Here is a 15,705-nt window from a genome sequence, read left to right as displayed (position 1 = left end):
CTCCTCCCCAGGCTCCGCTCCCATCCACCCATATTTATCCCAGGTTTCCTGCCTAAACCCAGAGCCCTACTGAAGACCCTTGTATGACCCTAGCCTTTGTTATAAGCTAAAAGCATGTGTTCTCCCTCCAGTCGTGAGAGCTTTTATTTGCACTACAATTTTATTAGCTTATTAACAAGAAGATGGAAGCGCTGCTCAAGTCGAGTTTGCTCCTGATCGACCCTCTGTCCTCAGATGCTGCCTAGAAGTTTGTTTATTGGCTGGACTACTTCCAAGCCTACCTACCTGAACGTGACCAGGGACGTGTTCAACACGGATGAACTCAAGGGGTCGGCCCTCGTTTCCAGGGTAGGGACTAAGGGGTATGCAGTCAGTCGGGACAGTGCAACATATGAAGCTGCCATTGAGGCTTTGAAGGCTTGGTACCTGAAGTTACAAAATGGGGTCCTGGCACGGCATCAACTCGCTCTACATCAGCAGCGGCCTGGAGAGACCATTGACGACTATCTGCTTGACCTGTAGACTCTTGCCAAGAAGTGCTTATATAAAACAGCTACTGACTGTGTTCATGAGGAAGAGCAGATCCGGGATACCCTAGTAGCGTGGGTCCGCTACGTTGAACTACCCTTAAACAAGCTCAGCTTGAGAGTGACGATCTCGAGGCCAACAACAACGCTCTCCCCCACAAACCCTTCCCAGGACCAGCAGCCCCATCAGCCCCTTCCCTAACTGCAGGCGCCTCCAGTGCTCGAGAGCACTCCCACGCTAGGGAGTGCTTCTTCTGCGGTAGAAGCCAGCATCCTCGTGCTTGATGCCCAGCTAAGGACTCTGTCTGCTCCAGCTGAGGTAAGAGGGGACACTGGGCGAGGGTCTGCCACATGAAGGGAACGCCTGGGAAATCCACAGCCTGCACAGCTCCCATCTCAGACTCCAATCCCAAGCCATCACCCTCAGCCCTGAACTCGCCAGAGCCTACCTGCTGCGTGCACTACTTGCCAAAGGAGGGTGGCAGTGGGGAAAAGGCGCGAAAAGCCTCGGCGGTTATCCTGCCATGATTCAAATTCGAATTTAGCGCCATCATCGTCAGAAGAGGAAGAAGGACGGCCATCTTGCTGCACCACTCATGAAGGAGGGGGCTGCTTGAGCAAGGAGGATTACAGAGTCTCCAGGGTCCTAGCATCTATGGTTCTGGACCAAGACAGACCACATCAACTCAGCAACTCTATAGTGACTGTCAAGGTAAATGGACACTCAACTCAATACTTAATTGACACTGGCTCTACAGAAAGTTTCATAGACTCTCAGACTGTTCGGAAAGACAAACAAACCGGCTCCTTCCAATTACTATGTACTTCTAGCACCTCATTCGCATTCTACTCGTACCCAAGAACATTGTACTGTACATTTCTCTTATGAGGGGGGGGAATTTTGTAAACTTTGATTGTATGTGCTTAATGATTTGTGTGCTCTGGTACTGCTGGGATTTGACTTCTTGTGTCACCGTAAAAGTGTGACCTTAGAGTATTCTGGTCCCTTCTCTCCCATAACGGCTCGGAACAGAAGTCCATTAAAATTGGAACCCACATGCAGCCTCTCCACACTTAACATCGACCTCCCCCCCGCCCCACCCCTCTTCCCAAACCTGTCTCTAGATTGCAAGCTGATTGCTACGAAGAGCAAGTGGTGATGCTGATCAGGAGTTCATAAAATCAGAGACTCAGCACTTGCTCAATGAGAAGATCATTGAACCTAGGACAAGCCTGTGGAGAGCACAAGTGGTGGTAGTAAAAGGGGAAAATAAGTCCAGGCTGGTAATTTACTATAGGCAAACAATTAATGGTTTCACACTCCAGGACGCATACCCCCTCACTTGAATTTGGACATGGTGAATGAGATTGCACAGTATCGAGTCTATTCGACCATTGACCTGAAAGCTGCCTATCACCAGCTGCCAATCCACTCCGAGGACCATCCCTATATCGCTTTTGAGGCAAACAGCTGTCTCTATCAATTCCAGAAGGTCCCTTTCAGTATTACCAATATCTTCCAAAGGAAGATGTACAGGATGGTTGAAGGCTACCTTCCTTTACCTTGATAACATCACCATCTGTGGTCATACCTTGGAGGATCATAATGCCAACCTTCAGAGCTTTCTCCATGCGGCAAAAGCCCTGAACCTCACATACAACTCCAGTAAGTGTTCAGGACTAAACAACTACCAATCCTGGGCTACATGGTGGAGAATGGTATTATTGGCCCTGACCCCGATAGGATGCATCCCTTGTTAGAGTTCCCTATTCCAAGGATTATGAAAGCTTTGAGGAGATGCCTGGGATTTTTCTCATATTACGCCCAGTGAGTCCCTCAATATGCCGATAAGGTTCACCCCCTTTTAAAATCCACTACCTTTCCCCTCTCAGCTGAAGCCCAAAAATGGCTTTTCCCCATGTCTGAAGCCACATAGCAAAAGCTACCATGCATGCAGTGGATGAGAATGTACCTTTCCAAGTGGAAAGAGATGCTTCAGATGAGCCTCTGGCCACTACCCTTAACCAGGTGGGCAGGCCAGAGGAATATTTCTCCCAGACCCCGCAAGGCCACGAGGTCCAGAATCCCTCTGTAGAGAAAGAGGCTCAAGCCATTGTGGAGGCCATCAGGCACTGGAGGCACTATCTGGCTGGTTGGAAATTTACACTCCTCACAGACCAGCCCTGTCGGATTTATGTTCAATAACGTCAATAGGGGCAAAATTAAAAATGACAAAATTGCTTGGTGGAGGATCAAACTTTCCAACTACAATTATGATATTGACTAATGGCCTGGAGTCCTTAATGAGCCTCCAGATACCTTATTCAGAGGAAGCTGTGCCTCAGCACACACCAGCTCACTGTGGTCTCTACATAATGAGTACATAATTACACACATGGCTCACTTTGTCAAGGCACACAATCTGTCCTACTCAATGGAAGATGTCAGGAAAATGACCAGGTCCTACCAGGTCTGCACAGAGTGCAAGCCGCACGTTTACTGCCCTGCAAAGGCGCACCTGATAAAGTCATCCCAGCCCTTCAAACGGCTCAGTGTCGATTTTCAGGGACCTCTCCCCTCCACAAACGGCAGCACGATCTTTCTCTCTATCATTGATCCATTTCCCGTTCACTATCCCATGTCTAGACACCTCCTTGGTTATCAAGGCCCTAGATTCTATTTTCGCCCTGTTCAGGTATCTCAGCTATATCCATAGCAACCGGGGTTCATCATTTATGAGTGAGGAGCTATGTCAGTACCTGCTGGCAAGGGGCATTGCATCCAGCAGGACTACTAGCTACAACCCTAGGGGAATGGGCAGGTTGAAAAAGAAAACACCATGGTCTGGAAGGCCATCAAATTGGCCCTCAAGTCATGCTGGCAAGATGTCCTACCTATGGTGCTCCACTTCATTCGGTTGCTACTCTGTACAGCAACCAATGCAACTCCTTACAAGCTTTTCCTCAGTTTTAAATGGAGATCGGCATTGGGAACCACACTCCCAACCTGGCTCACCACACCAGGTCCAGTCCTCCTAAGAAAGCACATGAGGAGAAGCAAGATTGACCCCGGTGGAGAGGGCGAAACTACTCCATGCCAATCCCATATACGCCTACATGGAGTACCTGAATGGCAGGAAAGACATAGTCTCTATCAGGGACCCACCGGAACAGAGCATCTGTTGCCTCAGTTGACCCATGAGTTCCAGAACCCTTTCTCACCACCTCCAATCAGGGCCTCGGGAGATTCAGTTCAGGAGGAAGAAGAACCGGAAACCCTACCACCCATTGTGCCTACCTTACAAGGAGAACAAGAGACCCAAGGAGCCCAAGGCCCACTGGTGCTGAGGCGCACCTCCAGGATTTCAAGACCCCTTGATTGTTTAAATCTGTAAATAATTGTATATATTCTGATTTTTTTTTGTTGAGTTTGTATTCTCTGTCTTCATCCACAGGCCCTAATTCTGCAGGAAGGCGTGAATGCAGTGAACTGAGATTCACTGGTGATGGGTTATGCTCCTCCCCAGAATCCGCGTCCATCTACCCATATATAACCCAGGTTTCCTGCCTAAACCCAGAGCCCGACTGAAGACCTTTGTGAGAGCACACCCTTTGATCTCCCTCCAGTGGAGGGAGCTTTTATTTGCGTTACAAGGCATTTAATGGAAACTGGAGAAGTTGATGACTTCTTAACCATATAACCATTTACGGAGCGGAAACAGGCCATGTTTGCCTTTCGAGTCCACACCGGTTCACTGATTTTGTGCGCCCTCTTCAGGCATTGATCAGATTGGCTGTCTGTGTATCAAAAATAGTAAAATTTGACCCTCCACAGTTGCACTCATGCAACATTTCACCATACAACACAGCCTGGACTCAAGCTGATGGTTTATCTACTGTTGAGATTTTGCTCTCTGAAATCAGCAGATGTTTAGTTGTCTACTTTTAGCACAAGTTTCAGAATGAGAATAGTGATGAATATTGTGAAACATTTCTCATCATTTCTTCTGACAAAAGTAAATGATCTCAAACATACTAAAAAAAATAAACAAATGAAAGGAAGAAAAATAATTTTGAGTATGAATGACATGCTGAGGATAAAATAAGTAATATTTATGCTGGAAAACAATACTCAGGATTTTTTTTAAATGAAGCATATTCTGGGAGTCATGAGATTTACAAGCGAGTTGTGACTTTCACAAAGAGCTCTAATTATAGCGTGGCTCCAATTTTATCTTTTCAAAACGTTATGAAAATAAATGTGTTCACTGGATGTTTTATGATTTACAAGATGCGATGTATTAATAAGGTGGACTTGTCAAAGGGGTTCCTGATCGTGTCGGAGGTTCAGATCTGGAGCTCAGGTTGTCAATAGTTTGGATTGGACTCTGGGTGACTGCGGAAATGCTGGAGGTGAATCTACAGACACTCAGTGACTCAGAGGGGAACTTTCTTTTGCTTCTCTTTCTCTGTCTGTAACAGACACTTCAGGCAATTTCTGCCGATGGCGAATCTGTCGGCCTTACAGCAGGCAAAAGCAATTTCATGTAATAGGACACTGTTTTATTACATGACAATAAATTGAATCTTTAAAATCTTTTCCCATGGTAAAAGCATCGGACACCAAAGGAAACTGAAGGTGAGGGGGAAGAATGTTAAGGAAGATTTTTTTTTTTAAAAACACACACACACACAGTGGTGTGGATCTGTAACTTGCTGCCAGGGTAGGGGCAGAAACCAGGACAATAGTAGCATTCAGGAAACTTCCAGACAGAGACATGAGGGGGTTTGAAGGATATCAGGTACAAGCAGCAGAGTTTTAGTTTAATTTGGACATTATGTTTGGCACAGACACATGCACCGAATGGTCTGTTCCTGTAATATGTATCGTATTTACCATATCTTGGCATGGTGAGTCTACTGGTTAGCATGACACTACTGCAACATCAGCAACCCGGGTTGGAATCCAGCGCTGTCTGCAAGGAGTTTCCACGTTCTCCCCATGTCTGTGTGGGTTTTCCCCCGTTGGTCTGGTTTCCTCCCACGCTCCTAAATGTATGGGCTATAGTTTAATTTGGGTGTAATTGGGTGGCCCTGGTATCAATGGATGGAATCTGCTTCTACCATGATGTAAATAAAACTTAATTTTTAAAAAAATTAAAATTTCATCACCGGTTCCAATCTGGATCTTTTTTTTAAAACCACATTTTAATTTCCTATTCAACTGCCAGCAGGAAATTCAGCAGTCATATATTAAGGTTCATATTTCTTAAGACGTAGAAGAGGCCATTCAGGACACTTTTTTTTCTGCCTGCAAGGAAAATCCATCATGCCATTTCTACACCTATTTAACAGCAGTCTACTTTTTCTCAATCACTCATTTGTGACGGAGTATATAGATATGTTTTTGGGAGATAAATTGGGAAAGGTTTGTTAGTGTAAGTCACATACAAATACTTTAAAACAGATCTTATTTAAAATATTGGAGCTCTGCCCCATGGAAGATGTATCGGCTGCAGAGTTTTTGCAAAAGCTTTTGAAGACTACTCAAGTGACTTCATTAATGGATTGCTGTTTGCAAAAGGCAACAGATGAAAGAGCATAGCGGAGAGAGTCATGTGGTTTTGCAAGCAGAGAGAGTCAAACAGACATTTTTCTCAGAGAGGAGGGAGGGGGGAGGGAGGGGGGTAGGGGGGGGTAGGGGGGGGTAGAGGGGGGGGTAGAGGGGGGGGTAGAGGGGGGTAGAGAGGGGGGGTAGAGAGGGGGGGTAGAGAGGGGGGTAGAGAGGGGGGTAGAGAGGGGGGTAGAGAGGGGGGTAGAGAGGGGGGTAGAGAGGGGGGTAGAGAGGGGGGTAGAGAGGGGGGTAGAGAGGGGGGTAGAGAGGGGGGTAGAGAGGGGGGTAGAGAGGGGGGTAGAGAGGGGGGTAGAGAGGGGGGTAGAGAGGGGGGTAGAGAGGGGGGTAGAGAGGGGGGTAGAGAGGGGGGTAGAGAGGGGGGTAGAGAGGGGGGTAGAGAGGGGGGTAGAGAGGGGGGTAGAGAGGGGGGTAGAGAGGGGGGTAGAGAGGGGGGTAGAGAGGGGGGTAGAGAGGGGGGTAGAGAGGGGGGTAGAGAGGGGGGTAGAGAGGGGGGTAGAGAGGGGGGTAGAGAGGGGGTAGAGAGGGGGGTAGAGAGGGGGGTAGAGAGGGGGGTAGAGAGGGGGGTAGAGAGGGGGGTAGAGAGGGGGGTAGAGAGGGGGGTAGAGAGGGGGGTAGAGAGGGGGGTAGAGAGGGGGGTAGAGAGGGGGGTAGAGAGGGGGGTAGAGAGGGGGGTAGAGAGGGGGGTAGAGAGGGGGGTAGAGAGGGGGGTAGAGAGGGGGGTAGAGAGGGGGGTAGAGAGGGGGGTAGAGAGGGGGGTAGAGAGGGGGGTAGAGAGGGGGGTAGAGAGGGGGGTAGAGAGGGGGGTAGAGAGGGGGGTAGAGAGGGGGGTAGAGAGGGGGGTAGAGAGGGGGGTAGAGAGGGGGGTAGAGAGGGGGGTAGAGAGGGGGGTAGAGAGGGGGGTAGAGAGGGGGGTAGAGAGGGGGGTAGAGAGGGGGGTAGAGAGGGGGGTAGAGAGGGGGGTAGAGAGGGGGGTAGAGAGGGGGGTAGAGAGGGGGGTAGAGAGGGGGGTAGAGAGGGGGGTAGAGAGGGGGGTAGAGAGGGGGGTAGAGAGGGGGGTAGAGAGGGGGGGTAGAGAGGGGGGTAGAGAGGGGGGTAGAGAGGGGGGTAGAGAGGGGGGTAGAGAGGGGGGTAGAGAGGGGGGTAGAGAGGGGGGTAGAGAGGGGGGTAGAGAGGGGGGTAGAGAGGGGGGGTAGAGAGGGGGGTAGAGAGGGGGGTAGAGAGGGGGGTAGAGAGGGGGGGTAGAGAGGGGGGTAGAGATGGGGGTAGAGAGGCACACAGAGATCACTTGTACAGAGTTACAGCCAGCAGACAGCAGCTGGGACTGGAACAGGACAAGCTGGCAATCTTATGGAAAGCCCAGTTGCAAGACGGTCTGGTCAAAACCCTGTCGTTCATGCAACAGGAGAGGACTGGCTATCTAATGTTTCACTTGGAATAAGGGAAACAAAATGGAACTCTGTGGTGACCTAAAAGAAAGAGGTTATCATCTGGAGAACCCTGATGGGCCAAGTTTCGTCAGCCAGACACTGAAGTTGCTGATTAAAAAGGAACAACAAATCTCCCTCTGAAAACCGACAAGAACCTTTCTGAGCGGTAACCATTTACCTTTCAAGCACCAAAGCCTGGTGAACTTTATAAATGTTAAATTCTGTGCACAGTATAAGAATTGCCTGCAGCCAGTGAATTTGGAGGAATGAGAAGTGAGATTGGACTGTGAATCAAAGAACTTTGCTGAACTTACACACACATTACGTACATGTGCGCTTAGAATAAGGGGGTTAAGTTAGATTAGTAAGTCAATAGTGATAGTTAAAAGAGTGATTCTGTTTTCATGTTTAAAGATAATCAACAATCAGCTCCTTAGTTTTGGTGATGTTGAGTGCAAAGCAATTGGAAGCAAGTCATCCTAGATCCCAAGGGGGGCTGCAATCTCTATCCCTGGGAAATATACTGCCTTTAAGTTCTGAACACTGTGTGACCCCAGTATCAGCCACGAGAAGTAAAACTAAAAATCCAATAGGTCTTGCTCACTTCCACTTTGGACTCTCAAACAACTTCCAACAATTTAAAAAAAATTGAAAGTTCTTCGCAGGACAAAATTGTTTGATCTGCCACAGGACTGTTAAGTCAGCAGGCTGACAAGTACAGAAGCCCAGCACACAACGTGATTTTTAATACCCAATAAAATGTAAAGTATATTGGATCAGTTGTAATGAAGATTTCAAAGCGTAGAGCTTTATTGATTCTGGATCACAAATTCAAGTTCAAATTAAAATTACACCAGGAGAATATTTACAACATCACAGGAGCAGGATTTGTGTAACAAAACCATGAGAGGGAAGCAGGCTGTGTCTGCTGCCTGGGAAAGTAGAAATAGGTCACCAAGCTGCTTGAAGCACCAAACAATTAATCGAGCTCTTTAAACTCTTCACGTGCACTCACGCTATTTCACTTACCACAATGGAAAGACAATTCGGCAACACAAATCCCTGCCAGTCTCTATCTGACTCCAGAGGACACTAATTTCTGGTGCTGCCCGACCCCCTTTCAAAAATTCTTGCGTTGCTCAGTTTTTTTGGCAACTTACCCTCTGCAAATCCAGAGGGAAAAGTATAATCCTCGGGGGCCCTCTAATATTCCATTTAAAGCCATTTTGTGATTGAGCACGCAAATGTGCGTTTGTTTTTTGAAAATAACAAGGTTCCACAATCCTCATGCTTGCATGGCACTTAAGGGATGAGGACATAAATATGCGATGGAATCTTGCCACAGTGGTGCTTTTGCGGAGAATGATCCTATTTTGAAACAATTTATTTATTCATGGATTACTTGGAACCACCATACTTATACCCAGTGGGGCCATACTTATATTTAAATTTACTTGCAAGATATATATGGGTGGCATTGTTAATGTGAGCATTTATTGCCAAACAATACATTAGCCATTGAAACATTACCCCTCAAACTCTGGCTTTCTTTCTCACTAGTTCTTGTTAACAGAGAGCAGAAGCATTGCCATTCGAGACGAAGCTTCTTCTGGCAAGTTCCAGCCGCCAAGTAGTGGGTGTTGTGCATCTGATCGTACATAGTTATCTCTATCATTTATACCCTTGCCTTCTCTTGCCCCAATAAATTCACCACATGGTTTTTATTTTGCCTTCAGTTTCCCCCATGGCTTTCCCTGGCCAATGAGCAAATTTTGTGACACTAGCATGCCATTATTTCCTTGTTCTTCAAGTTTCATCTACTAATTCCATCTCTGCTTTGGCATTCAAACAGAAAACAATTGCTTGGACCATAAATAAACTTAATTTAACATTGATGATAAGAATCTACTTCTTCAAAAACATCACCCAGTCCTCCAGCACCCAACATCAATGATCCAACTGATTGCTGAACTCTATCGTATGGAAGTTGCAGCATTCCACTTCTCCTCTCCCCCCCCCCCCACCAACTCTCACTAACCCCAAAATTATTAATGAACAACCCACTTACAAGTAGTTTTTTCTTAATTCCTTCTTTGACATCAGGGCCCCAATCCATTTTCCAGATTAAACCCCTGATGACATTTTTTGTTGATTTCTGTTCCCCATGGGACGAATGAGAGGTAATCAACAGTGGTGACTCCCAGTTAGGTTATCAAGTACACGGAATAGAGTTAGACAAGAGAGCCTGCAGATGTCGGGGTCAAGTGCAATACTGGAGAATACTGGGCATGCTGGAGAAACTCAGCAGGTCATGCAGCATCCATAGGAAGTAAAGGGTAATCAACGTTTTGGGCCTGGGCCCTTTGTCAGGTTAATAGGTGTGTATTTGCCTTGCAATAAAAATGTGGCGGGAGAAACCCTTCCGTCTGGTTGCACATGTACAGTCAGATGATAATAAACTTCAACTTGTAACTGATACCTATTCCAGTAAGTGCACCCCCGCTTCACCTGCTACTCAAAAAACAAGTAAAATGAAGGTTCTGAAAATATAATAATGTCTAAGATCTCAGCCAGGATCACTACCAGCAATCTGCTCCTGCTCTATAATCCTTCAAGATGTCTCATCTCTCTGACCCCTTTTGTAATCAATCTACTTCCAAGTGCCAAGGCTTTCAGAATTTACTTCACCACCGCTGACTCGCAGCTTCAGGGGCGCAGATTCGATCCTGATGTTGGATGCTGTCAGTGTGGAGTTTGCGCACTCTCCATGACCACTCAGGCTTTCTGGTATCCACCTGCTCTCCCAATAAGATGCTGCTCAAAGTTACCCCTCTGTCAGTTAATAGCTGAAAAAAATAAGAGTCGATGGTCATGTGACAAGGAACAAGTTTTCAAGGTGCCAGAAAAAAAGAGGAGGAATGGAGTATATCATTTATGGATTACTATAGCTTGATAAGACTCTAGTTTGGCACTAGAATCGTGTACAATTCTGGTTTCCCTTTTACAGGAGGGATGTGGAGGCTTTGGAAAGGGTGCAGAAGAGATTTACCAATAGGTTGCCTGGTTTGGAGTGTGCGAGTTATAGGGAGAGGTTGGACAAATCTGGATTGTTTCTTCTGAAGCATCAGAGGCTGAGGGGAGGGAAGAACTTCTGATAGATCATAAAATTATGACAGGAGTTGATCAAGTAGACACTCAGAATCTTTATCCCAGGGTAAAACTGTCAAATGTTGGAGGACACACGTTTAATGTGTGGAGCAGGTGAGGGGGTGGGTTTAAAAGCAATGCGGGGCAATTTTTCTTTGATGCATAGAGTGATGTACGTCTGGAAAGGATTACTAGGAGTAGTGGTGGAAGCAGCAGAGACACATAAACATGCAGGTAACAGGGGGATATGTATCTTGTGAAAGCAGCAGGGTTTTAGTTTGATTTAGTCATCATGTTGGGTGCAGACACGTGGGCCAAATGGACTATTCCAGTGCTGTTATTTTTTAATGGACTAAAATGGGATTGCTCTGGTGGGACCTGATTGCAATCATTAAATATCTGGTTCTGGATATTCATTTCATTCATAACCCACTAAAAGATTGGTCTGCACGATTGGAACACTTTTTTCTCACAACTATGAACATTTCTTTATTTGTCCTTTTATATTTATCTGTCTCTTTTTCCATCTTGGCTTTCTGAGGTAATTTACTTTATACTATTGTAGTAAGTGCATCTTTCCGTGTGTGGCGGCAGCAAGTAGGAATTTTGGTGCATCTGTACACTGTACGTGCGAATATGACAATAAACTCTATTCACCACGACCATGGCTGTTTACTTCAGTCATAAATTGTACATGTCCTGCAGCCAACACTATTGATCAACTACATGTAGCTTGCTTGCTCATCTGCACTCCCTGGTGCACTTACCCATTACCAATAAAATGTCCAGCCTTGTGACACCACTGTTCAACAGAATAGAGCCCCTTTGGCCTCCACAGCAGAAAGGATCCCAAGAAGCAAATTACCTGTCTAAAGGAATGTTGCACACAACTAACCATCAATTTAAGTTCACAGGTGTCAGTGCTGTACAATTGCTCAGCAAAAGGAAATGTAAGGTGCTCCTTCCATCCCACAGCCTACAGGTCACCCTTGGGTAAGGTGTAGTACTTTTTTAGCCTCATAATCAGGGTCATGTGAAGCCATGGATTGCAGATGATGGATTTTTTTTTATTATTCAAGCAGATTCTACAGATTGGAATTTAAGGTTGTAAAACCAAAACTGCTGGGCAAATGAATCTGCTGACCAATGGCCAGGGTTACCCATCCAGAATAGAAACTGCAACTGAAGAAGGAAACAGGAAACCACTGCAGTATTTTGCCCTTGTGCAATCACGAACTCAGCATTGACTACAGTCTCAGCTCAAGGATGGAGCCTTCACTGAAGGAGAACTGAGGAGGCAACAACTACAATTCAGAGGGTCAGAGATCATGACAGATGGAGAGACATGATTGCCCACATCAAACTGCTATATAGGAAGTGCAGTGCAGGTTTACGAGGTTATTTCACAGGATGGCAGGATTGTCATACGCGGATAGGTTAGAAAGACTTGGACTATATGATATGGAGATTAGAAGAATGAGGGGAGACATGATTTAGGATTATCAAAGGGCTTGACAGGGTGAAATCAGAGCACATGTTCCCAATGATGGGAGAGACTAGGACTCGAGGGCATAGTTTAAGAATACAGGGAAGGCCATTTAAGACAGAAATAAGGAGAATTTTTCTTTACCCAGAGAGTTGTGGGTCTGTGGAATACATTGCCACAGAGGGTAGTGGAGGGCAGATTCATTGGATAGATGAGTTGGATAAGGCTCTTGTGAGCAGGGGAGTTAAGGGGATAAGGGTGGGATTGGTTATTGAAAGGGAAAAATCGGCCATGATCTGATAAATGGCGGTGCTGGCTCGAAGGGCCAATTGCCCTACTCGAGCACCTATTGTCTGTCTATTGGCTCCTGAATGAAGTTTTGAAATATGGACTAAATCAACTGTTGTGCTCACAGATACAATTAAAACCCCAGAACCACCATTTCCTCCCTGTAACAATATCACATATTGACCAGAACTAAACAGGAACAATATATCTCTTATTTTTGGAGATATTCTTCTGAGATCCACAAGTTCAAGTGCAAGCATTGGAAAAGGAGAAATTTTCCCCCCCAAAAAAGGCACAGCAAAAGCACCATGGAGAGCAGGTGTCCTTCAGGTCACCTTGTCAGCAAAAAAACATGCAGGATTCTTGAAGGTATAATGAGAAGAACATCACAGCACAGGCCCTTCAGCTCTCGATGTTGTGCCAACCTACAGTGTACATACCTACCTAAAAAAGCTAAGCCCTTCCTACCTCGTAACCCTCTATTTTTCTTTCATCCATGTGCCTGCCTGAATCTGTTAAATGGCCCTAATAGTTCAACCCTTAGTTAATAGGTTGCCTGCACAGTCTGTGTAAATGATCATATGAAACATTGTAGGATTTACAGATACAAAAGGATGAAAAGTGCATCCATCAAACAGCACAATTGAAGACTGCAAAGAGAAACAGCAAAAGACGTCTCCAATTTTCTTTCTTTTAGTTAAACCACATTTGGAGGCTTGCATACACTTCTCTTTCCAACGCAAGCAAGATTCATTGGATAGATTAAACCAAAGCATTTCCCATAATACAAGTGTGTCAAATATTTTAAAAGATTATTTTTGTTACAAACACAAAAAAAAGAAATTCCAACCAGAAATCATGGGATTCTAAGACAGCAAAACACTTCATAAACCTCGATAGCCAAGGGCATGATTGTGTTAATGGATTGAAACCCAACGGAATATTGATTGCGCACCTTTAATTTTAATTAGATGTTTCACATTACAGATGTACTCATTATTCAGCATGAAGTATTTTGACAGCCTTAATAGCAATTGCACATTTCAGAGCTAACAAGTCAGCTTCAACTCCAAGAGATTTATCGAGCAGATCAAAGGCTGTGTGTCCAGTCCCCCCCCCCCCCAATTGAACAGGATTTGCTTTGCCTTGCTTTAGTTTCTTGTCAAAATAAAACAAGAACGACAAAATTGTAAAATACACAAAGGCAGAAGATCACTGCAGTTGCTGGAGCAAGCTGCCAGCAATGACCAAAAGGGACTGGGGGTGGAGAGAGGAAAGGAGGATATGTGGGGGTAGGGGGAACATTGAGCTGCTCAAACGAAAATGCATTCATTTACTGAATCACAAACGAGAACGTTTGAAAGCCGAACTCAATCCATCTGGAAACTTGTTTGCTGTTTAAGTTATACATGTTATTACAAACAAATGTGAATACAATAAACAAAACTGCAAACTAAATCCTTTCCATGCATGCCAGACCCCTTCCCCACGCGTGCTAAACCTCCTTTTCTCCGCCTCTGTCCCAAATTTCCAACACACAATAGTAAAGTTGGGTCGAGATCCCGGGAGCTGCTTCCCACCCCCGGGCCGGTCTCCCAGGAAACATTCCGTGCGCCTCGCGTTGTTGGACCCGAGGGAGCCAGCCGTGGCCACAGCTGCTCATTCACGTCAAGCCAGCACAGAAGACAAGGAAACAAAAGGCTTTCACCCACACAGAGCACCTCCCCCAATCCCCCTGTCCCCACCAACCTCTGCCACACCTGGCCCCACTGACCCACCTGCGCCGGCCGGGGCTGGAGAGGTGCCGGGGCCGCTGCCTGCCCTCCCCTCACGGTGCCATCTCCGTCCCTTCGGCGGATCCGAGCTCCAGCCTGTCCCGGCTCCGATCCCGCACTGCGCAGGCGCTGCTCCCGCAACGTGTGAACGAAAAAAAAACGGGGAGAGACCAAAAGGAAAAGTAAACTTTGGTCCAACTTTGGAAGATCACGTGATTCTGTGTTTTCTTCCCCCGCGGGGGGCGGAGGGGAGTTGCAGCGTCACTTCGCCACGGGCAGTCCATGCTTTAGTGAAGTTTCGCTGGTCAAAACATGTTAGTAGTAATCCTGGATTGTGAATGACCTGAACATGCATGGTGGATTGAAACAGGATGTGCTCTGCACCCCTCTAGCCCACATTAAAGTGGGCAATAAAGTCCAAACTTTGCGCAGAATTTTATTTCTCTTGCCTTATCTTTCTGGAAATAACAGGTCATGAGGCTTGAAGAATGATGCCCACTTTAAGTGGGCTCAAGACCAAAGCGTTGGTTTAATATCTTTAATATGGGTGCTGTGTGACCTGGTGTGTTCCTCCAGCATGCTTGTATTCTTCCCATATCAGAGAGCCAGCAGGCTTTCATGTTTCACTCCTTCCATCTGCACTTTGACGTTGGGAGGTAAGGCGTGTTGGCCAAGAAAAAAATTCCCGATGTACCATCTGGACATCGGAGAGTCCGGTCGTAGACTGGGAGATCACTCAGCACCTCTGCTCTGTTTGGAACCCACAGCGACCTCCCTGTGGTCAATCACATCAATTCTGAGTCACTCTCCCATGCTCGCATGTCCGTCCGTAGCCATGTGTACTATCCCACCCTGACCACCTGCAGACTGGAGGAGCACCTTATTTTCCGTCTGCGCACTCTCCATCCTGATGGCTGATGCACAAAGATTGAAGTTACTGACAATCAGCATCCCCTGTGTTGCTGGCTCTCCCTGACCCCGACTCGAAGTCGGGGGCAGGCTTGTGGCATGACATCCTTTATTGGGGATAAAGGGGACGAGTCATGAACTAGCCAGTGAGCGTCAAACATAAAAGGTCATGTAATTTTCATACACAATTGTGGTTTCAACATATTCACCCCCTCTTTTAAAAAGATGTCCTGGGGGATGGGATGTGGTGCAGTCAGGTGACCTCATAAGTTCCATCTGTCTGGCAGCCTCCTTTGGTGTTGTGACCTGCGTGCCCCTGTCCAGTGGTATGTGGTGGTCTCTGACGGCTGTGGTTGCTCCATCTCAATTAGCCCACCTGGAATGTTTGGTTGAGCCGGGAGGGTGGGAGTGTGTGTGTCAGCTGCCGGATTGGCCGGAGTGGTGGGGGTAGGGGACTGAGGCCCTGGAGAGCTGGGGGGGGGGGGGTGCATACATGTCGGTTGGTTGAAGG

At 46.6% G+C, this 15,705-nt stretch overlaps 1 protein-coding gene across 2 annotated transcripts in view; it reads right to left on the bottom strand.

Moving 5' to 3' along the window:
- The window catches only part of LOC138760958 (ras and Rab interactor 2-like), a 216,276-nt gene extending 201,835 nt beyond the window's left edge, over positions 1-14,441 (bottom strand). The window contains exon 1 of one of the 2 annotated variants that reach the window (XM_069932367.1): positions 14,289-14,441. The gene's annotated coding sequence lies outside the window, so the exon portion shown is untranslated. The remainder of the gene's footprint in view (positions 1-14,288) is intronic. The other variant, XM_069932363.1, reaches the window with a different exon arrangement.
- Positions 14,442-15,705: the final 1,264 nt, after the last annotated feature.

The sequence above is a fragment of the Narcine bancroftii genome, chromosome 4, assembly GCF_036971445.1.
Source record: "Narcine bancroftii isolate sNarBan1 chromosome 4, sNarBan1.hap1, whole genome shotgun sequence".
NCBI classification, from domain to species: Eukaryota; Metazoa; Chordata; class Chondrichthyes; order Torpediniformes; family Narcinidae; genus Narcine; species Narcine bancroftii.
Note: the sequence above shows the minus strand (reverse complement) of the source record. Positions and strands in the feature narration are given on the sequence as shown.